Raw genomic sequence first — 18279 nt, 5'->3', positions numbered from 1 at the left:
TATAACACTATACTGAGACCTTTGGTAGGAATAATATGGTGCCTTGAGCAAGCCGTTAATTTTTATATAACATGTACTAGCAACCTTTGTCGATTACTTTTAATAGTTATTTAATAGTTATTTTAATAGTTATTTAATAAAAGTTATAACTTAATTCACATACTTTTCCCTTCTTTTTCCTGTTTCATCACTGTGCATATGAGGATGCGCATGAAGCCCCCATAGCTGTGCGCTGGAGTGGTAGGAAGGGTGCTCCTTAAATAGAAAAATTCTATGCGTCAATATGAAACATAATATTGTCAAGATGAAATCAATAAAAAATGGATCCAAATTGGTCATACCTTAAAAGTATTTGGCTGCATTAATTCCATGGTCATGATGTCTGAATGTATTGAGGAACACTTCGTCATTGATAACGAGCCAAATATCATTTTCAAGGACAATGCCATCAAGTCTCCTGAAAAAAATTGTGGTATGCCTAATAAACAAATCTGAACTGTTTCAATGCATTTCTGCAAATGAAAAACTCACAAATTTATAGGCAGGTTCACAAAGACCCCCCATGTCAGACATTATGGGCCTGCCAGGAGGTTTAAGGGAGTCCTTGTGAACCTTTGATAATAAATAAAGTAAGGATTAAAGGATGTTCAGGAATCAATAATTTATTCATCTTAAGAAATATGATGGCTTAGTGTACACCATTATCAGGCAAATCCATTAATTCTGCTTCAAAAACTAGTAGAGGCTTCCACCTCGTACATTTGTGCGGGACAGATTACTACTTTCCACTCTTGCCTGCTCTTTTAATTACAACATGCTTCCTATTTTCAGTTCCTTAATCGCCTTTCTCTGTACATGAGAATATAAAATAATTTCCCACCTTATCATTGGACAGACATCTGGCCCTCTGACTGTTCCAGTCTGGTTCGCAGACCGAGACAGCCAAAGGGCTGAAATAGTGGCCCACACACTGCACAGTGCTGTATATAGGAGAATATCTGGGGCTCATACTGTATATAGAAAGCTGTGTGGGGTCTATTACTCTATATAGGAAGCTATGTGGGGGCTCATACTTTTTATAGGAGGCCATGTGGGGGTTCACACTTTATATAGGAGGCTATGTGGGGGTTCATAGTGTAAATGCAAGGCTATATATATGTGGGCTCTTAAGGTGTATAGGGAGCTGTGTGTGGGCTCATCTATATATAAGAGGCATTGTGATTACTCGCTAATCCCGCCCCTGCACAGTAGCTCCTCCCCACCACATCACCACACATAATCCCGCCCCACCACATCACCACACATAATCCCGCCCCCCATCACATCACCACACATAATCCTGCCCCCACCACATCACCACACAAAATCCCGCCCCCCCACCACATCACCACACATAATCCTGCCCCCACCACATCACCACACAAAATCCCGCCCCCCCACCACATCACCACACAAAATCCCACCCCCCACCACATCACCACACAATCCCGCCCCCCACCACATCACCACACATAATCCCGCCCCCCCACCACATTACCACACATAATTCCACCCCCTACATTACCACACGAGGCTCCGTCCCCCCACATTACCACACAATGCTCCGTCCCCACACATTACCACATGAGGCTCCGTCCCCACACATTACCACATGAGGCTCCATCCCCACACATTACCACTCGAGGCTCTGTCCCCCCACATTACCATATGAGGCTCCATCCCCACACATTACCACACAAGGCTCCATCCACACGCATTACCACATGAGGCTCCGTCCCCACACATGACCACACGAGGCTCCGTTCCCCCACATTACCACACGAGGCTCCGTCCCCACACATTACCACACGAGGCTCAGTCCCCACACATTACCACACAAGGCTCTGTCCCCCCACATTACCACACGAGGCTCTGTCCCCCAACATTACCACACGAGGCTCCGTCCCCACACATTACCACACGAGGCTCCGTCGCCACACATTACCACACGAGGCTCCGTTTCCCCACATTAACACATGAGGCTCTATCTTCACACATTAACACACGAGGCTCCGTCCCCACACATTACCACATGAGGCTCCGCCCCCCACATTACCACACGAGGCTCCGCCCCCACACATTACCACACAAGGCTGCGTCCCCACACATTACCACAAGAGGCTCTTTCCACACACATTACCACACGAGGCTCTATTCCCCCACATTACCACACGAGGCTCCGCCCCCACACATTACCACACGAGGCTGCGTCCCCACACATTACCACAAGAGGCTCTTTCCACACACATTACCACACGAGGCTCCATTCCCCCACATTACCACATGGGGCTCTGTCCCCCCACATTGCCACACGAGGCTCCGTCCCCCCACATTACCACACAAGGCTCCGTCCCCACACATTACCAAACGAGGCTCCATCCTCACACATTACCACACGAGGCTGCGTCCCCACACTTTACCACACGAGGCTCTGTCCCCACACATTACCACACGAGGTAATGAGTTTGCTTTTATTTTACACTGTGAATAAAGTGTATCATTAGTATTATTCAGATTGTTAATGACTATTATTTTTATTAACTTCATTTTAATTTAATTTACCACCTGCGTAAGCGCTATTGAATGTTGTCATTGTTTACTTTAGTTTAATCACCAGCAGCATTAATTTTATAGCAATGAGCGTGCCGAGCGTTAGCTGGCTGGAAACAGCTAGTATGTTATATAGAGGGACTGTGTTAAGGCTTATATCTGCTCAATATAAAGAGATACAATTAATAGTAATATAAAATAATTATAAATAATATATTAATGTAAATATTGAGCAGAATTAATTCAGCTTAATGGTTTGGCACTCCAAAACAGTCTCTCATGTTGTCTCTTTCAAAAATAAATTACCCACCCCTGGTCTTAGGTATTCATTATATTTGCCCATTATCAGCCTGAGAATGCAAGTCCCCAACTGTCTGCTTTAGCAAGGCTGGCTGTCAAAAATGGGGGGACCCCCTGTCACTTTTTTAATTATTTATTTAAATAATTTAAAAACAGCATGCGGACCCCTCTATTCTTAATAACCAACCTTGCTAATGCTTACATCTGAGGGTCCCAGACCCCAGCTATGTTTTGCATGGCTGGTTTTCAAAAATACAGGAGAACCCATGCCATTTTTTAAACATTTATTTAGAGTGCAAGCGCCGGCTAATGAATACTCCCATCAGCCACTCCTTCTTTCGCTGTTATTAGTGGCAGCAGGGGAAGGCTGATGGGAGCAGTAGTTCCATCAGCTCATGCCAGTAACCAGAGGTAAACTTTATACCTCCAATCACAGCTGTGGACTCATGCTGTCATTCGACAGCGTGGGAACCATCGCTGTCTGACCGGCAGTAATGATTTTACTGCCGATCAGAAGCATTGTTTGCTGCACTGTCATGAAAATGACAGCATGGCAAATTCTCGATTTTTGGGGCACACATTCAAGTGAAATGGGTCCGAGTTCACTTTCAGGTCCAAGTACTGTTCTGGTACCCAAACCCGAACTCTTTCTAACTGTTCAGCCGAACCCGCCGAAGCTGACCATCCAGGAGTCCGCCTATCTGTAATTTTGCCCAATATAAATTTATGAGGTAAAAACTTTGGAACTCTTCAGCCTATTCTAGTGATTCTGAGACTGTTTTTTCATGACATGCTGTACCTTATGTTAGTGATAAATTCTTGTTTATATGATTTGTGTTTATTTATGAAAATATTGAATATAAAAAATATAGCAATTTCTAACCAATTTTCATGGAACTGGAATTGAAGCAATGTAGAAGAAAAAACTTAAATTGTTACTTTTCCTCACAAAACTGTGGATTTAGCTCTACATTTTGCATATTTGCAAGGGTAATAGGAGAAAGTGGACCATACAATTTATGTGCTATTTCTCCTTAGTACACCAATACACCATGTGTGGGGGGAAAACTACTGTTTGGGCGCATAGCAGGGCTTGGAAGGGAAAGAGCACCATTCATCTTTTGAATATCGCATTGGAAGAGCCCCTAATGTGTCTAAACAGTAGAAACCCCCCACAAGTGACCCCATGTTGGAAACTACAGCCCTCAAGGAATGTATCTAGCAGCTAGAGGTGGGATGAGCACCTTGAACCCATTTGTGCTTCACAGAATTTAAGAACGCTGAACCATAAAAATGAAAAAATAAAATTTCTCCCACAAAAATGTTGCTTTTGCCCCATATTTTTCATTTTCAGAAGGGTAACAGGAGAATATTGATCATACAATTTGTAGTGAAATTTCTCCTGAGTATAATAATACCCTGTATGTGATGTAAAACTGCTGTTTGGCCACACAGAAGAGCTCCATTTGACTTTTAGAGAACAAAATTGGCTGGAATGGATAGCGGAGGCCATGTCACATTTGAAGAGCCCAAGATATGCCAAAACAACAGAGACCTTTACAAGTAACCTCATTTTGGAAATTACACTTCTACACTTCTTAAAGAATTCACCTAGGGGTGTAGTTAGCATTTCTAACCCTCAGGTGATTCACAGACGAAAGGCAGGACCGAGATGCATGTCATTGTGGACGCGCAATCTCTGAGGACCTCTGCATGCTTGCACCATGTCATGACCATTTGGATATAGTCAACCCTACATTACTTTCATGCCTGGTATTACTAAATATATGTATATTTTATACAATATATGCAGTTGTTCGTATATTGTGCACCTCAGTGTTTTCGCAGCCTGTCACTAAGTGTGTAATTTTGTTCTCCTCTTGCTCTGTGATTGTGTGATTTTAATAATAAACGCACTTATTGTTCATTTTCTTGGACTAGTAATCATCTTTTCATTGCCCTATTGTGATTCACAGAACTGTATAATATTGGGATGCGACAATGGAAAATTACCAATTGTTCCACTAAAATATTTTTTTAGCCTCAAGGTTTTAATTTTTATAAGGGCTAATAGGAAGAAATGGACCACATAAGTAGCTTTGCAATTTCTCCTGAGTGCCCCAATACCCTAAATGAAATTGGGAACTACTTTTCAGGCAAAGTGGAAAGCTCATAATATAGTGCCATAATATAGTGCAGATTTTTCTGTTATGGTTTGTGTGTGCCTTAACCCACTAGAAAAGCCCCTCAGGTGCCAGAACAGCAGAACCTCCCCATAAGAGACCCCATTTTGCAAACTACACCTCTCAATGAATTAATCTACAGGTACTGTGATCTTATTGACACCACAGATGTGTCACAAAATTTTATATCATAGGGCAGTGAAGAAAAATCATTATATTTTAAGTAAAAAAAAAATTAGTTTTTGCTACAAATTTTATATTTTCGCAAGGGGAAATGGGTAAAAAATGTCATAAAAAATTGTCACACAATTTCTGCCGAACGTGACAATATCCCAATAGTGGCTGTACTGTGCATAGCCACACCACGAGAATTGGGAGGGAAAGAGCATTATTTGACTCTCAGAGAACAAATTTACTGCATCATAGAATAGTTTACAAACTCCAGATACAGAGCCACTAAGTGGAAAAAAAGCAGATCCCTCCCCCAAGTGACCCAACCCTCTGGGAATTTTTCTACAGATGTAACGACAATGTTGACACTATGTGTGTTTTCCAGAAGCAAAGAGCAGTGGATGCTGCTGAGTGAAAATTGCAAATTTGCCATTGTAGTGCCCATACATTGTGCCCAGCTCATGCTCCTGGAGACAAGGACCCCATAAATTAAGCAGGCTTTTATTGCTACAGAAATGCCAAACATGTGAACATTAAATGTGGTTTAGAAATACTGTGGGGCTCAGAAGGCATAGGTGCATTTGGATTTGCTTGATTTCTTAAGGCGGCTGAGGAGCCATTACACTTTTCCAGAGCCTTTGTGCTACGAGTAGCATGGAAGTCCCCTAGATTTCCATTGACAGATGACAGACCTGAGTGAAGACTTGCTTTTTTTGTAGATTATTTTGAAGATTTTGTCAGGACTATTTTGCATAACATTCTAGACATTTATCCTGCGCTCTACGCTGATCACTTACTTTGAGGCTTCCATCTAAATCTACAAATGACGTGATTCTGATAAAACCTCTGATGGCTTTATTTACTATATCGAGGCAGTATAGTTACTCTGGACTCGATCTGGCTTCTGTTCAATGGTATCTTTTCAAAGGTGCAGAAAACTGTTGCCAACCATGCTTTTATGCATGCTTAAAAATTCGGACTCAGCCGGATAATAGGCCATACGGCATCCACAGTTTCTCCATCTGCCTCATTTTAGGTAATCTTCTATGAGGGGTTCCATCTGAATCACTTATTTCAGAGATTTAAACAAAAACCCCAGTGTAAGCAATCAGTGTAGAGCACAGGATACATGTGAGCCAAGCTTTACTGCAGTCTTTGAAATGCAGAATGAATAAATCAACAGCAGGTCAAGAATTGGTTTTATTTATTTTTTTCATGCCATTTGCCAAGCAGTGTAAGTGATATCATAGTTTTATTCTTTGGATTAGTGCTTTACAACCAGGGCCGGCTCCAAGTTTCATGGGCACAGTGGAAGGAGTCTCAGTGGGCCCCTTTAACACACACCATGATTCATGATGCACATTTGTGGCAGAGAAACATATGTACAGTTGTGGCCAAAAGTATTGACACCTCTGCAATTCTGTCAGATAATACTCAGCTCCTTCCTGGAAATGATTGCAAACACAATTTCTTTGCTATTATTATCTTCATTTAATTTGTCTTAAATGAAAAAACACAAAAAAAATTGTCCTAAAGCCAAATTGGATATAATTCCACACCAAGCATAAAAAAGAGGTTGGATAAAAGTATTGGCACTGTTCGAAAAATCATGTGATGCTTCTCTAATTTGTGTAATTAACAGCACCTGTAACTTACCTGTGGCACCTACAGGTGTTGGCAATAAGTAAATCACACTTGTAGCCAGTTGACATGGATTAAAGTTGACTCAACCTCTGTCTTGTGTCCTTGTGTGTACCACATTGAGCATGGAGAAAAGAAAGAAGACCAAAGAGTCTGAGGACTTGAGAAACCAAATTGTGAGGAAGCATGAGCAAGCTCAAGGCTACAAGTCCATCTCCAAAGACCTGAATGTTCCTGTGTCTACCGTGCGCAGTGTCATCAAGAAGTTTAAAGCCCATGACACTGTGGCTAACTGCCCTAGATGTGGACGGAAAAGAAAAATTGACAAGAGATTTCAACGCAAGATTGTGCGGATGTTGGATAAAGAACCTCGACTAACATCCAAACAAGTTCAAGCTACCCTGCAGTCCGAGGGCAAAACAGTGTCAACCCGTACTATCCGTTGGCATCTGAATGAAAAGGGACTGTATGGTAGGAGACCCAGGAAGACCCCACTTCTTATCCCGAGACATAAAAAAGCCAGGCTGGAGTTTGCCAAAACTTACCTTAAAAAGCCTTAAATGTTTTGGAAGAATGTTCTCTGGTCAGATGAGACAAAAGTAGAGCTTTTTGGGCAAAGGCATCAACATAGAGTTTACAGGAGAAAAAAAGAGGCATTCAAAGAAAAGAACACGGTCCCTACAATCAAACATGGTGGAGGTTCCCTGATGTTTTGGAGTTGCTTTGCTGCCTCTGGCACTGGACTGCTTGACCGTGTGCATGGCATTATGAAGTCAGAAGACTACCAACAAATTTTGCAGCATAATGTAGGGCCCAGTGTGAGAAAGCTGGGTCTCCCTCAGAGGTCATGGGTCTTCCAGCAGGACAATGACCCAAAACACACTTCAAAAAGCACTAGAAAATGGTTTGAGAGAAAGCACTGGAGACTTCTAAGGTGGCCAGCAATGAGTCCAGACCTGAATCCCATAGAACACCTGTGGAGAGTTCTAAAAATGGCAGTTTGGAGAAGGTACCCTTCAAATATCAGGGACCTGGAGCAGTTTGCCAAAGAAGAATGGTCTAAAATTCCAGAGCATTGTAAGAAACTCATTGATGGTTACCGGAAGCGGTTGGTCGCAGTTATTTAGGCTAAAGGTTGTGCAACCAAGTATTAGGCTGAGGGTGCCAATATTTTTGTCTGGCCCATTTTTGAAGTTTTGTGTGAAATGATCAATGTTTTGCTTTTTGCTTCATTCTCTTTTGTGTTTTTTCATTTAAGACAAATTAAATGAAGATAATAATACCAAAGAATTTGTGTTTGCAGTCATTTTCAGGAAGAAACTGAGTATTATCTGACATAATTGCATGGGTGTCAATACTTTTGGCCACAACTGTATAGTACAAGACCAAAAGTTTCACTTACTTTGGACAGTACATGTGTGATATCTATTGTAAATTCTACAATACCACACATCAGAGGGGATTAAAGTGATCTAGGGTCCAGAGGTTTCAGGGTTTAAGTACCTGTAGTATTAGAAGTAAATGAGATATTAATAAATGTACCCTACCTATAGAAACTGTCCTCAGCAGTGAACACTTTACAAAAGTCAATTTCCTCATATATAGTCCTCCATACAGAATAATGGGCCCCTTATATTGCTCCACAGAGTTTAATTAGCCCCATATCTTGCTCCATACATTAAAATGGACCCCATATATTACTCCATACAGCATAATGACCATGAGTCTCATATAATGCTCAATACAGAATGAGCCCATATATTGCTGCATTCAGAATGCACCCATATAATGCTCCATACAGAATGGGCCACATATATTGCTCCATACAGACTGGGCACCATATAATGCTCCATACAGAATGAGCTCCATATATTATTCCATACAGAATAAACCCCATGAATTGCTCCATACAGAAGGGGCTCCATATAATGCTCCACACAGAATGGACCCCATATAATGCTCCATACACAGTAGTCCCAATATATTGCTCCATAAAGAATGAGCTCCATATATTGCTCCATACAGAATGAACCCTATATATTGTTCGATACAGAATGGGCCCCATATAATGCTCTATACAGAATAGGCCCCATATAATGATACATACAGAATCGGCCCCATATAAAGCTCCATACAGAATAAACCCCATGTATTGCTCCATACAGAATGAACCCCATATAATGCATATATTACTTCATACAGAATGAACCCCATATATTGCTCCATACAGAATAAACCCTATGTATTGCTCCATACAGAATGGACCCAATTTAATGTTCCATAAAGAAAGAAGAACCCCATATAATGCTCCATACAGTATGGGCCCCCTATATTGTTTCATACAGTATATTGCTCCATATATATATAAAAAAAATCAAATACTCACCTCTCCTTGCAGACCACAGTTCCATACTTCTCAGCACTGCCGTCTTCCGGCACCCTGCACTATGACTGCTCAGAGCAGAGGGTGCACACAAGTATAATTGTGCGCTTTGCCCTGAGACGTCACACACCACAGCAGCACAGGAACAGGGAGGGGTAAGTATTGCAAATGCCGGGGTCCTGAGCAAGGGTCACCTTGCTCAGGGCCCAGGGCACTTGCCCAGGTGCATCGGGTAATGACACCGGCCCTGATAACAGCAATATCAGATTTATATAGTTTTCTAATATTTGGCTACTATCACACACTAAAAAACTTTTTTTTTTTTTTTTTTGCAAAGACAAGGTTTTGCAACAACTTATTTTGAGAGCTACAATTTTTCTATATTTATGCTGACAGAGTAATGCGAGGGCATATAGCTTGTGGGACAAGTTGACGTTTATATTAGTACCATTTTCGAGCACATAACATTTTTTGTTCACTTTCTATTCTGATTTTTGGGAGGCAGAATGACCAAATATCAGCCATTCAAGAATTGTGTTTTTTTTATGCTGTTTGTCATGTGGTAGAAGTGATAAGGCAGCTTTATCGTTTGGGTCAGTACTATTACAGCAATACTATACTGATATAATTTTTTTATGTGTTACCGCTATTACATAATAGAAACTATTTTATAGAAAAAATAATTGTTTTTGCATCGCTATTTTCTGTGAGCTATAGATAGCTTTTTTATTTTTCAATTGATGAAGCTTATTTATTACGCAACTAGGTGACGTTTTCAATGGTACCATTTTTATTTTCGTTCGACTTTTTGATCATGCTTTATTCCACTTTCTGTTAGGCAGAATAATGAAACAGCATAGTTTCTTGCCACATTTTTAAAGTTTTTTTTAACGTCTTCACTGGTGGGATTAACTAGCATTACAGTTTTATAGGGTGGGTCATTCTGGATGCGGCGATACCAAATATGTGTACTTTATTTTTTTTTTACATAAATATAACTATATTGGTATCATTTTTTTTTTTTAATTTTTTAATTTATTTTGTGATACATATATATTTTTACTATTTTTTAAAAGAAAAACTTTTTTACTTGGTCCCTTTAACATTTATTACTCTAATTGAGACTTAAAATGTTATTACTCTAATTGCTGGTATAATGCACTGCAACCATTGCAAGCATTGCACTGTACCTGTCAGTGATACAGTTATAAAAACTGTAGATATAGAATGGTCTTGGTACTCTAGGCACACTACAGAAGCTCATGTTAAGGAGTGTTATGGAGAAATTTGTCATTTTCAAATTAAGAATATTATAATAGGTAAGACATGGGTCACTTTTAATATACAATAAAATGCACTCATAAATAATCAATGGACAACTCATGAAGGGTTTGCACAGAAGCCGGGAGGAATTTTGAAAGTTTAAGATATTAACATTCTAAATCTATTTATTTCATCTAAAGTTATATTGGAAATTGTTTGTAAATGTTTATAAATGTAGAATACAGCATGAATAATTTATCATCTTCCCTGTAAAGGTCTTAGAAGAGGAAACAGGAACTTCAAAAGGGAAACATTTAATTTATTTGTTATTAAATGTAGTTGTGCTCCAAAGACAAATCTTTTTAAGGGTCCACAATAAAGCAGAAGTTGGTAAGCAATAATACACAGTACTGTACACTCCACAATTCTTGTAAAAGTGAAGGGGAACACATATCATTGTGAGAATAGTGATAATGCACAGGTGCATCTCACAAAATTAGAATATCATCAAAAAGTTTATTTATTTCTGTTCTTCAATACAAAAAGTGAAACTCATATAATATATAAAGCCATTACAAACATAATGATGTACACTGCCTTGCGAAAGTATTCGGCCCCCTGGAACTTTTCAACCTTTTCTCACATATCATGCTTCAAACATATGATGATATGGCCGTTGCTGCAGTCCAGATCCACTGGGGCAGTTGGTAATGCAGCAGAGTTGGTACAGCTCTCCCTGGGTAGACCTAGGCCCCAGGGCAGTTATAGGTGTAAAAGATGATTATGGTGGATGTGGTGCAAGGCAGGTGATGCAGTAAACAAATCCAAGGACACAGTGGACTGCAGTTTCCTCACTTTTACTCACAGTTCTCCAGTTACATTCCCCAGCCGGGGTGCTATGTCATCCGGGTTGTTGGTCCAGTCAGCTCTCAAGGAATTTGGGGTACACCGTGTCAGAACCCCTTCAGATGTTCCTTCCCTGCCCATCTCACTGCACTGGCTCCCTCCTCTCCTGCTCTGTGCCTTCACACACAGTGTCCCAAGCCAGCAGCCTCGGATCTTGTCGGCGACGTTCTCTTAGTCCCCTTGATCCTATCTAGCTGCTTTTCAGCGAATGTGTATTTAGTGGCTGCAGTACATGCAGATACTGCAGCCTCCGGTTAGCTAGCTGAGTCCTCAGTTTCGCCACCAGTCTGAGGCCGGTCCCCTACTGAGACCTGGTCCCTCCATCCGACAACAGTCGGCATGGGTTCGGGCGCCACAGGTGGATTCCTCACTTCCCGTGCTCCTAAGACCCCTTCCTCTTCTCTTCCACTGAAGTTGATCTTTCTGTCTTTTCTGTCTTCCCTCTATCTTTCTACTGTCTTCTGGTCTAGGGATGAGCTCTGCTCTGCTCAAGTCCCCAGTGCCAACTGTCTCACTGTCACTTCCATCAGCTCCCCCTACTATTTTCTGCACCCACACCCTCTACTTATCTCATCCCGGACCCTGAGAGGTACTGTGTTGGATTTAACTGTGTGAGTTCTGGGTAGTGCCCCCTCCTTACCTGAGAGCGGAGTACCACACGTCTTGCTGAGGTGCAGTACCTCTGTGGCGACTGAACCCTCCGGGGCACCACACCTATATCTCTCAAATCTTCCACAGTTCCACCATCCACTCTTGGAAAAACTCCACTTTTGCACCATGTCCTACCAATCACACATTAACCGTTCCCATTGAACACCATATCAGATACATAAGCATCAGCTTTTGTTTTAGCCAAAAGATTTTTTTAACCTGCCACCATGGCAAGGTAGACTCTTTTGGCTGGGCTTAACTCTACTCTAACCTATTAAACATTTCCTAAAATATCCTATCCTCTTTTAGGTACATTTTTATTTTTCTTTAAGGGAATGTGTCACATACATTTACTAAAATGACCAGTTATACCACATACAAGGGACAAATGCATCACACCATGGCCGGAGCACATATTACCACCATATAGTGACTGTAGAATGCCACATACAAGGGACAAATACCACCACACCATGACCAGACCACATATTACCACTACATAGTGACTGAATAATACCACATACAAGGAACAAATACAGCCACACCATGACCAGACCACATAGTACCACCATGTAGTGATCAAATACTACAATACTGATCATTAACCCCTTAATGACCAGGGGTATTTTTGGTTTTGCATTTTCATTTTTCCCTCCCCTTCTTTCCAGAGCCATAACTTTTTATTTTTCCGTCTATATGGCCATGTGAGGGCTTATTTTTTGCGGGACGAGTTGTACTATTAAATGACACCACTGATTTTACCATGTCGTGTACTCGAAAACAGGAAAAAAATTCCAAGTGCGGTAAAATGACAAAAAAAGTGCAATCCCACACTTGTTTTTTGCTTAGCTTTTTTGCTAGGTTCAACTAGATGCTGAATCTGACCTGCCATTGTGATTCTCCAGGTCATTACGAGTTCATAGACACCAAACATGTCTATGTCCTCTTTTATCTAAGTGGTGAAAAGAAATTCCAAAGTTTGCTAAAAAAAAAAAAAATTTGCGCAATTTTCCGAGACCCTTAGCGTCTCCATTTTTCATGATCTGGGGTCGGGTGAGGGCTTATTTTTTCCGTGCCGGGCTGACGTTTTTAATGATAAGACACGTTCTTTTGATCACCCGTTATTGCATTTTAATGCAATTTCTTGGCGAAAAAAAAACGAAATTCTGGCGTTTTGAATTTTTTTAGCGATCGGGTTAATGCTTTTTTTTATTGATAGATCGGGCGATTCTGAACGTGGCGATACCTAATATGTGTATGTGGGATTTCTTTTTTTACTGTTTTATTTTGATTGGGGCGAAAGGGGGGTGATTTGAACTTTTAGGTTTTTTTTTAACTTTTTGCATGCTTCAATAGCCTCCATAGAAGGCTAGAAGCATGCGCAACCCAATCGGCTCTGCTACATATGGGCGATGAGCAGATCGCCCGTATGTAGCAGATTTCTGCTGTGCTTTCAGCGCCGACCACCGGGTGGCCCTGAAAGCCATATGCCTGGAACAACCATAGAGGTCTCATAGAGACCTCTGGTTGTCCAGGCAACATGATGCCGACCCCCGATCTCGTGACGGGGGTCGGCGATGACGTCATTTCCGGCCCGGCGGCCGGAAATGCTATTTAAATGCCCGCTGTCAGCTTTGACAGCGGGATTTAACTAGTTAATAGGCACAGGCGGACGGCGATTCTGCTCGCGCCTATTGTGGGCACATGTCAGCTGACATGTCCCGGCTTTGATGCGGGCTCAGCGCCGGAGCCCTCATCAAAGCAGGGGAGATGTCTGATGACGGGTGTGTCCGTCACTGGACATTAAGTGGTTAATAAAAAAACACAATACTAATATTACCATAAATGCCATTATACACAGGAGCTCTGTATATAGTGTATAGTGTACAGGTAATATAGAGATCACCATTGCCATCATACTCAGAAACTCTGTATATAGCATCAGCGTATAGGTATTACAGTGATCACCAGTATCATTATACACAGAAGCTCTTTATATAGTGTACAGGTAATACAGTGATTAGCAGTGACCCCATACTTAGAAGCTCTGTATATAGTGTCAATGTACAGGTTTTAACATTAGAGAGTGTAGTTACTGTCACAATTGGGTATACCTTGTCGCGGTGGGACAGCTTTATGCTTTTTTGATCAAAAACAGTGTTTACTAAATACCCTATGCTATGCTAATTATTTAATGCACTTGCTTTTTTACTTATTTTTTTTTTCATTAGGGTATATGGACACATTGTCTTTTCTTTGGTTTTGCTTGTTTCTATGGCCAGTGTGAATATGCCTTTACATAATGCATGTTTTCAAGTCATACTCCGGCTCAGTTTTCTGCTTTTTTCTTCAGTATTTTTGTATTCAGTACAAATAGGGTGTGGGGCCCCCTTTTCACTGAGCTGGGCAGTTCATATATAGACCTTCCAAAGCTGGGTGTCCGGTTGGGACCTGGTGACTCTACCACTGTTCACACTAGGTAGGTTTTGTCTAAATAACCATGAATGAGGCTTATCAGTGCTGTAATGCGCCGGATGTGATTTATTTATTTAATAAAATTTTACATTTACATGGATTTTGACTTTGTTTACCTCAGCCAGATCCCAGGCTTTTCTGTGCATTTGTCAGCAGGATTGTGGCTGCATCAATGGTGAGCTGACTCACCTTTTCCCCTTCTCCACTCATTTCAGTTATCTAAAGCAGCGCTTCTAGAGAACATTCTTCACTTTTTCCCCAACTTCTACACTATGCAGTTGAATACAGACATGCACCTACCATTAATATATAATTAGCTATTATGCAACCCATCATTCTAAATATAAATTGTAATCCACCTCTGTGCCCCCACTAACTAAATATAGCCACTTTTCTCATACAATAAACATAAATTAATTAGAACCCTCTACTTTTTCCCCCAATTCATTACCAGTCACACTCCTGCATCCTTAACGCCCCACTCTGTACCTCCCTCTCCCCGATTCACTATATTTACATGCCCATCTCCGCCCCAATTCATTATGTAATATCCTTTCTCTCTACCACCTCAATTCATCATTTGGTCTCCCCCATCCTCATTACAGCATCACTAGCTCACCCCCACACCTAATTCATTATTTACTCTTACCCTTCTCAATTCATCATCATTTACTGTCCCCATCCCCCAGTATCAATATGTCATCATTTACTCTCCTCACCCTCAATTAATTTCAATTTGCTCTCCCCTATCCTCAATTCATTATCATTATCAATTCATTATTATTTGCTCTCACCCCACTGTCAAGCCATTATCATTTGCTGCAACACACCCTCAATTCATCATCATGGTCTCTCCCTCCACCCTCATTTCTTTATCATTTGCTGTACCCCACCCTCAATTCATTATAATTTGTTCTCCCAATCCTCAATTAATTATCAATTCTTCTTCCCCCTGTCAGAGACACCGCACTTAACTTGCTCACTGAGCCAGTGCACGTGTCCTGAGTAAAGCGAACAGTGCTCAAAGCTACCTGTGGAGCGGGCAGCACCCGAATAGATGTGTACTTCACACCCGCAGGACCTGAAGCACGTGACTGCTAGAGGCGTGGCCTAAACTCCACAGAGCTAGGAGCTGCAAGACAATTCCTAGCAGCATAACTGCGAGACAAAGTTACCAAGGGGCATAGACAGTGAGAATAGTCAGGACGTAGCCAATGAGTCACACACAGATAGCTGCAAGGTACAAGAGGGGCGAGCAGAGAGTAATCAGGTCACAGGCAATGGGTCATACACAGATAATAACGCAGTACAAAATCAACAGGCAAACTCACAACAGGAAACAGAATCGGGTCAGAACCATATAAACAAGCTACAGCAAAAAACAGGCACACGGGGGTCAGTACACTCGGCCAAAGGCAAAAATATAACTGGCAGGGATTGAAGCTACCCAGGGGTTTATGAAGCTCTCCCAGAACCAGAAAGAGGCCACAATCATTAACCCCAAGTGTGCAGGTCAAAACCTGCACAGAGCTCCAGACATTAACCCCCGGTGTGCAGCTCAAAAACCTGCACTGGGATCATGACAGTACCCCCCTCTCAACGGGGGGGCCTCTGGACCCCCAGGCTTCCCCTGGTACTTGGCATGGAACGCCTGAACCAGACGATCTGCATGTACCGAGCGAGCAGGGACCCATGAGCACTCTTCTGGTCCATATCCCTTCCAGTGGACTAGGTACTGCAAAGAGCGGCGCACCCGCCGAGAGTCCACAATATGTCCGACCTCATACTCCAATTGACCCTCCACCAGCACTGGAGGAACAACAGTCTCAGAGTTCTCTTTGACAGATCCTGCTGGTTTCAACAGAGACTTATGGAACACATTAGATATTTTTAAGGAGGCAGGGAGACGCAACCTATATGCCACAGGGTTGACTATCTCCATAATCTCGTACAGACCAATGAACTTTGGTCCCAACTTAACTGATGGTACCTTTAAGTAGATGTTACGCGTGGAGAGCCAAACCTTCTCTCCCACCTGAAACATGTCTCCCGAGGCTCTCTTTTTGTCCGCAAAATATTTGTATCTCCCCTGGGCCCGAGAGATATTACGCCGGACTTCAGCCCAGAGGTTTTTTAACCGTTGAACGGACCCCTCTGCTCCTGGACAACCGGAATCCACCCGAGAAAACTCCCCAAAATGCGGATTAAAGCCATAGTTAATCAGGAATGGGGACATGTTGGTGGACTGACTCACCCGGTTGTTAAAAGCAAATTCAGCCAACGGTAACGCATCACACCAATCCTCCTGTCTGGCGGAGGTCAGACACCTGAGAATTTGTTCCAGGGATTGATTGGTGCGTTCTGTCTGACCATTACTCTCCGGGTGATATGCCGACGAAAAGGAGAGTGAGATGCCCAATTTCATACAGAACGCCCTCCAAAATTTGGCCACAAACTGCACACCTCTGTCAGACACAACATTCAGGGGTACCCCATGCAATCGGACCACATGCTGCACAAACAATCTTGACAACGTTTCTGCTGAAGGTAATGCTGCTAAGGGAATGAAATGGGCCTGTTTAGAAAACCTATCCACCACCACCCAGATCACGGTATTGCCCCTGGAAGGTGGAAGGCCGGTAATAAAATCCATGGAAAGATGAGTCCATGGCCTATCAGGAACCGGTAAAGGTATGAGTTCCCCAGCCGGTCAGTTATGCGAGCTTTTGGAACGGGCACATATGTCACAAGCAGAAACAAATTCCTTGACATCGGACCTTAATGAAGGCCACCAAAAACCCCTGGCTACTACCTCTCTAGTGGCCGTGATACCTGGATGAGCACTCAGCCTAGAATCATGAAACTCCTGCAGAAGTCTAGGCCGCAATGAATCTGGAACAAACAGTTTATCGCTTGGCCTGGTTGCCGGAGCTAGGGCTTGAGCCCTTAGGATTTCTTGTTCCAACTCAGTTGAGACCCCCGCCACTACCACCCCTGGGGGAAGAATGGAGGACGGCGGCTCAGGGGGAGACACTGGATCAAAACTTCTGGACAGGGCATCCGCTTTAACATTTTTGGACCCCGGTCGAAAAGTAATTGAGAACTGAAATCGTGAAAAAAAAAGTGACCAACGGGCCTGTCTAGGAGTAAGCCTCTTAGCAGATTCAAGGTATGTGAAATTTTTGTGATCCATGACAACCGTGATAGGGTGAGCCGCCCCTTCCAAAAAGTGCCTCCATTCCTCAAACGCCAGCTTGACCGCAAGAAGTTCTCTATTGCCTACATCATAGTTTTTCTCAGCTGAAGAGAACTTCTTGGAGAAGAAGGCCCAGGGTTTGAGATTGGTGAGGGTGGCCGGACCCTGGGACAGCACAGCCCCCACCCCCACTTCAGAAGCATCCACCTCCACAATGAATGGTTTGGACGGGTCAGGTTGCACCAACACCGGGGCAGACATAAAACATTTCTTAATTGCTGAGAAGGATTCCTTAGTGAGTACAGACCAATTTTTTACATCAGCTCCCTTCTGGGTAAGATCCGTGAGTGGTTTCACCACTTGTGAGAAACCTTTAATGAATCTCCGGTAATAGTTCGCAAATCCTAAGAAGCGCTGGAGCCCCTTGAGATCTCGAGGCTGAACCCAGTCAGCGATCGCCAGCACCTTCTTAGGATCCATACGAAACCCCTCACAGGACACAATCAACCCCAAAAAAGACA

Source organism: Dendrobates tinctorius, unplaced genomic scaffold, assembly GCF_039654945.1.
Source record: "Dendrobates tinctorius isolate UK_male_01 unplaced genomic scaffold, ASM3965494v1 ptg000281l, whole genome shotgun sequence".
NCBI lineage: Eukaryota > Metazoa > Chordata > Amphibia > Anura > Dendrobatidae > Dendrobates > Dendrobates tinctorius.
The sequence above is the reverse complement of the archived record's forward strand: the minus strand, read 5'-3'. Positions refer to the sequence as shown.